The following is a 6,307-nucleotide window of genomic DNA, read 5'->3' as shown; positions in this document are numbered from 1 at the left end:
ATGGTCTTTTCTCTGCATTCCCACTGACCTATTTAGAAGTAAAATGGAAAAAATTAAATTATTTAAATCAAAGGCAAATTATAAAATACTTAGCAACCAAGTTAATACAAAAAGATACAGCACCTATATGAATGAAGCTGTGCAGCCTTAATGAAGATGCAAAATATGTCTTAATGAGCAGAAAAAAAATTTCAGGTACCTGAATAGGAAAATGAATTACCATAAATTCTTACCACTTCAGTTAGGATCTCAATAGGTTTTGAACAGGACAAAGTTATTTTCAAGTTCTTATGAAAGAAAAAATGTCAAGAAAATGCAAAATATTCTTGAAAAGGGAAAATACTTCCAGAAACAATCAAACAAACAAGCTAATTTAAGAGACAGCAAAAGTACAGTAGGGCAATGACCAGCAAGAAAGCAATGTTACAGGACAGCGTGTTAAAAACACACCCAAGTTCACAGGGAAACTTGATATTTAAAATAGTGGCCTTTCATTTCATTGAGAAATATATGGTACTTGACATCTGGTGGAAAACAGTATCTGGGCCACATTGATCATACATTTCAGATAAAAGATTCAAGGTAAATTAATAATCTAAATGCAAAAAAACAAAATGAAAATAATAGAAGACATCTTAGGAAAATATCTTTGAATGGAGATGATCTCAGACAAGTCAGGAGAATATACACACGACTGTATATTCAATAGATGATCAGCACGGACCTACTGCACAGCATAAGGAGCTGTACTCAGTATCTTGTGATAACCTGCGACGGAAAAGAATTGTAAAAAAGAATCTGAGTCACTTAGCTGTACATCTGACACTAACACACTATCAGTTCAGTTCAGTTCAGTTGCTCAGTCGTGTCCGACTCTTTGGGACCCCATGAATCGCAGCACGCCAGGCCTCCCTGTCCATCAACAACTCGCGGAGTTCACTCAGACTCATGTCCATCGAGTCCGTGATGCCATCCAGCCATCTCATCCTCTGTCGTCCCCTTCTCCTCCTGTCCCCAATCCTTCCCAGCATCAGAGTCTTTTCCAATGAGTCAAGTCTTTGCATGAGGTGGCCAAAGTACTGGAGTTTCAGCTTCAGCATCATTCCTTCCAAAGAAATCTCAGGGCTGATCTCCTTCAGAATGGACTGGTTGGATCTCCTTGCAGTCCAAGGGACTCTCAAGAGTCTTCTTCAACACCACAGTTCAAAAGCATCAATTCTTCAGCTCTCAGCTTTCTTCACAGTCCAACTCTCACATCCACACATGACCACAGGGAAAACCACAGCCTTGACTAGACAGACCTTTGTTGGCAAAGTAATGTCTCTGCTTTTGAATATACTATCTAGGATGGTCATAACTTTCCTTCCAAGGAGTAAGCATCTTTTAATTTCATGGCTGCAGTCACCATCTGCAGTGATTTTGGAGCCCCCCAAAATAAAGTTTGACGCTGTTTTCACTGTTTCCCCATCTATTTCCCATGAAGTGATGGGACCGGATGCCATGATCTTCGTTTTCTGAATGTTGAGCTTTAAGCCAAATTTTTCACTCTCCTCTTTCACTTTCATCAAGAGGCTTTTTAGTTCCTCTTCACTTTCTGCCATAAGGGTGGTGTCATCTGCATATCTGAGGTTATTGGTATTTCTCCCAGCAATCTTGATTCCAGCTTGTGCTTTTTTCAGCCCAGCATTTCTCATGATGCATATAAGTTAAATAAGCAGGGTGACAATATACAACCTTGACGTACTCCTTTTCCTATTTGGAACCAGTCTGTTGTTCCATGTCCAGTTCTAATTGTTGCTTCCTGACCTGCATATACGTTTCTCAAGAGGCAGGTCAGGTGGTCTGGTATTCCCATCTCTTTCAGAATTTTCTACAGTTTCTTGTGATTCACACAGTCAAAGGCTTTGGCATAGTCAATAAAGCAGAAATAGATGTTTTTCTGGAAGTCTCTTGCTTTTTCGATGATCCAGCGGATGCTGGCAATTTGATCTCTGGTTCCTCTGCCTTTTCTAAAACCAGCTTGAACATCTGGAAGTTCACGGTTCATGTATTGCTGAAGCCTGGTTTGGAGAATTATAAATCAACTATATTTCAATAAAAATTTTGAAAATAAAAATAAAACAAGTCAGGAAACCCAGGTGCTTCGACAGGTAGGAGAAACAGAGCTAACTGCTCAATATACTTCAAATTCTGAAAAGCAAAAGATCCCATAATCAAAATCAAAATGTTTGGGGAAAACGTTATATATGTGAGAGTCAATTGTTCCCAGTATATGAAGAACTCCTACAAAGTGATAAATAAGAGGCAAACAATGAATCTAAAATTGAACAAAAAATATGAAAAAGCAAGTCTTTTTGTAATTAGGGAAGTGCAAAATAGAAGAAAATGAAATATTGCTTCGACCCCTTATATTTGCAACATTCAAAAGAATGGTGAATCTGATTCTGATGTGGAGATTAAGTAAGTAAATGTTAGTGGCTCAGTTATGTCAGATTCTTTGCAACCCCATGAACTGCCCTCCAGGCTCCTCTGTCCATGGAATTCTCCAGACAAGAATACTAGAGTGGGTAGCCATTCCTTCTCCAGGGAATCTTCCTGACCCAGGGTTCAAACCCTGGTCTCCTGCATCACAGGCAGGTTCTTTACCCTCTGAGCCATCAGGGAAGCTCTGATGTGGGGAGTGGTCCTCCTCTTACAATGGTGTGGGAGTGCTGATGGCTATAATCGTTTTAGAAGGAATTCTGGGGGAAAAAATACTGTAGGTTCATAAACACGTATCTTTTGGCCCAGGAATACCACTCTTGAAAAACCTACCCACTAGATATTAAAACACACATATGGAAATGCACTGAACGTGGAGACACAAGAGGAGGAAGCTACCTGGGAGTTTCCGGGACTAGTGTGGGGGATAGGGGAGAGAGTGCAAGTAAATCGAGGTAATCTCTCCAGTGAATCACTGTGCACCGGTTACCCAGCAGAAGACCTAGGGAGATGGCCAAGATGCTTAGGTAAAAATAACAAACTGAAGAGAAGTGTATGAGGCACACTCTTATTTGTGGTCAAACAGAAAGCCCCCACAGACATGAATGAATACATGAGCACAGAGGAATCCTGTATTTCAGCAGAGTCCCAAGCCTGCTCAGCCCTGAAGTCTCCATAGCCCTGAGCACAAGGGACGCCTCCGAGCGGTTCCCACACAGGGGCGGCCACGCTGGGAGCATCTGCGCCCTGGAAATTGGCAAATGCTGGGTATGTTCCGGTTTTATGCCCTGGAAGCCAGTAGTTAACTGTGACCAGCACATTGCTGCCACAAGGGGGCCGGAAAGGGGAGCAAACACTGTCTGCAGAAGCTCCCAAAGACCTGCTTACTCTTCACACTGGGAAACAGACAAATACAGATTAATTTTTATAGCACACAGGGGACCCATCCAGGCTCCATCAAAGGAACACGGTTCTTTCAGGAGGAGCCTGTGGTCTGTGTAGCCTGAGCCACTGCACCAAGGGCTATGCTGCATCTTGGCCACTGGAGGGCAGTATAGCCACAGTCAAGTCCCCGCACAGCCTGGGTGACGCTCCCAGCTTCTGCCAGAAGCCGGGCTTCTCAGCTCCTCCCCTCCCTGGGACCCTCCCCGTAAGGGGAGGCGGGGAGAAAGGAGGGAGAAGACTCAACCTTAGTTTACTTACGGAGAAGGCAATGGCACCCCACTCCAGTACTCTTGCCTGGAAAATCCCATGGGCGGAAGAGCCTGGTAGGCTGCAGTCCATGGGATCGCTAAGAGACACGACTCTGCGACTTCACTTTCACTTTTCACTTTCGTGCTTTGGAGAAGGAAATGGCAACCCACTCCAGTGTTCTTGCCTGGAGAATCCCAGGGATGGGGGAGCCTGGTGGGCTGCCGTCTATGGGGAAGCACAGAGTCGGACAGGACTGAAGTGACTTAGCAGTAGCAGTAGTTTACTTGAGCCGGAAGGATGTTGATTTCAGAGGTGGGATAACAGTAATAGCCTTTCAGCCTGTGTGCTTGGTCACCCAGTCGTGTCCGACTCTTGCAACCCCACGGACTGTAGCCCACCAGGTTCCTCTGTCCATGGGATTCTCCAGGCAAAAATACCGGAGTGGGTTGCCATTTCCTTCTCCAGGGGATCTTCCCCACCCAGGAATCGAACCTGGGTCTCCTGCATTGCAGGCAGACTCTTTACCAACTGAGCTACAAGGGAAGACCACTAAAATGAAAACCACTCAGTCATGTTGGACTCTTTGCAACCCCACAGACTATACAGCCCATGGAATTCTCCAGGCCAGAATACTGGAGCAGGTAGCCTTTCCCTTCTCTAGGGGATCTTCCCAACCCAGGGACTGAACTTAGGTCTCCTGCATTGCAGGTAGATTCTTTACCAGCTGAGCCACAAGGGAAGTCCGCCTGCTCAGCCTGTTACCATGTGAACCACGTGGTCCCCCTTGCAGTGTGGGAGCCATTGCAAGATCATGAGCCTCAGTCTCTCCATCTGGAACCACAGAGGATCCACAGAGGATGATAGTACTGCTGTCAGGGGGCTTTGTGACAATTAAATAATATGACCTGTCAAGAGTTAAGTACTATTTTATAGAGTAAAACACTGACTGACATAGAGAAGTGACTGACCAAGGCTGCACAGTGAGTGGGGTCTGGTCACGGGACTTGGTCTCGTCTGCATAACGGCACAAAGCTCTCCTCCCCGACCTGGCACAGCAGAGACGATGGAGAGTCTGCAGGCTGCTCTGGGGCCCGAGCCACTCTGCCCCCCACCCCTACCAGGGTAGGCCACCTGGGACTCCGTGTTCCCCTCTCTGAGCACGACTCCTTCCTTGTAAAGTGAGGCTTGTAACCACAGAGGTGGTGTGGGATCCAGAGACAGGGGCATGGAGCTCTTCATAACAAGCTGTCCCTTCAGCTCTTCATTCAACTTGCATGCGCTCCAAATGCACAGAAGGCCGCGTAAGGGTGTGGGGTGAACCCCCTGATTTTGCCATAATGGGCTCCTGATCTGGAGAGGGAAGACTGATTGAGGCTGTTCCCTCCTCTGGGCGTGAGTGTTGTTATTTGGCAGGGTCAGGCATTTAGTGGGTGGGCAAGGCACCTGTTAGCACCCTTCTCCTTCCGACCTCCCCACCAAATGCTCAAACACATGCTGTTGTTACTGTTTGGTCACTCACTCGTGCCCAGTTCTTTGCAACCCCACGGACTGTAGCACACCAGGCTTCCCTGTCCTTCACTGTCTTCTGGAGTTCACTAAAATCCATGCCAAATGAGTCGGTGGTGCCATCTAAACATCTCATCCTCTGCCATCCCCTTCTCCTGTTGCATTCAATTTTTGTCAGCACCAAAGTCTTTTCCAATGAGCTGGCTCTTCACATCAGGTGGCCAAAGTATTGGAGCTTCAGCAACAGTCCTTCCAATGAATATTCAGGATTGATCTCCTTTAGGACTGACTGGTTTGATCTCCTTGCGGTCCAAGGGACTCTCAAGAGTCTTCTCCAGCACGAAAAATTGAAAGCATCAATTCTTTGGTGCTCAGCCTTCTTTATGGCCCAACTCTCACATCCATACATGACTACTGGAAAACCAATAGATTTGACTATATGGACCTTTCTTGGCAAAGTAATGTCTCTGCTTTTTAATATATCATGTAGGTTGGTCATAGATTTCCTTCCAAGGAACAAGCGTCTTTTAATTTCTCGGCTGTGGTCACCATTCACAGTGATTTTGGAGCCCAAGAAAATAAAGTCTGTCACTGTTTCCACTTTTTCCCCTTTTATTTGCCATGATGTGATGAGAACAGATGCCATGATCTTAGTTTTTTGAATGTTGAGTTTCAAGCCAGCTTTTTCACTCTCCTTTCACCCTCATCAAGAGGCTCTTTAGTTTGTCTTCACTGTCTGCCATTAGAGTGGTGTCATCTGTATATCTGAGATTGATACTTCCCCCAGCAAACTTATTCCAGCTTGTGATTCATCCACCCCAGCGTTTTGCATGATGTACTCTGCATATAAGTTAAATAAACAGGGTGACAATATACAGCCTTGGCGTACTCCTTTCTCAATTTTGAACTAGTCCGTTGTTCCGTGTCCAGTTCTAACTGTTGTTCTTGATGAGCAGGTTTCTCAGCAGACAGGTAGTCGTGGTACTCCCATTTCTTTAAGAACTTTCCACAGTTTATTGTGATCGACACAGTCAAAGGCTTTAGCATAATCAATGAAGCAGAAATTGATGTTTCCCTGGAACTCCCTTGCTTTCGCCATGATCCACTGGATGTTGGCAATTTGATC

General features: G+C 45.3%; 1 non-coding gene across 1 annotated transcript; it reads right to left on the bottom strand.

The window, feature by feature from the left end:
- Window positions 1-4,146: 4,146 nt before the first annotated feature.
- Window positions 4,147-4,218, bottom strand: TRNAC-GCA (transfer RNA cysteine (anticodon GCA)). Its single transcript has one exon. It is a non-coding gene; the product is annotated as a tRNA-Cys (tRNA).
- Window positions 4,219-6,307: the final 2,089 nt, after the last annotated feature.

The sequence above is a fragment of the Ovis canadensis genome, chromosome 16, assembly GCF_042477335.2.
Source record: "Ovis canadensis isolate MfBH-ARS-UI-01 breed Bighorn chromosome 16, ARS-UI_OviCan_v2, whole genome shotgun sequence".
Taxonomy (NCBI): domain Eukaryota; kingdom Metazoa; phylum Chordata; class Mammalia; order Artiodactyla; family Bovidae; genus Ovis; species Ovis canadensis.
The sequence above is the reverse complement of the archived record's forward strand: the minus strand, read 5'-3'. Positions and strand labels throughout refer to the sequence as shown.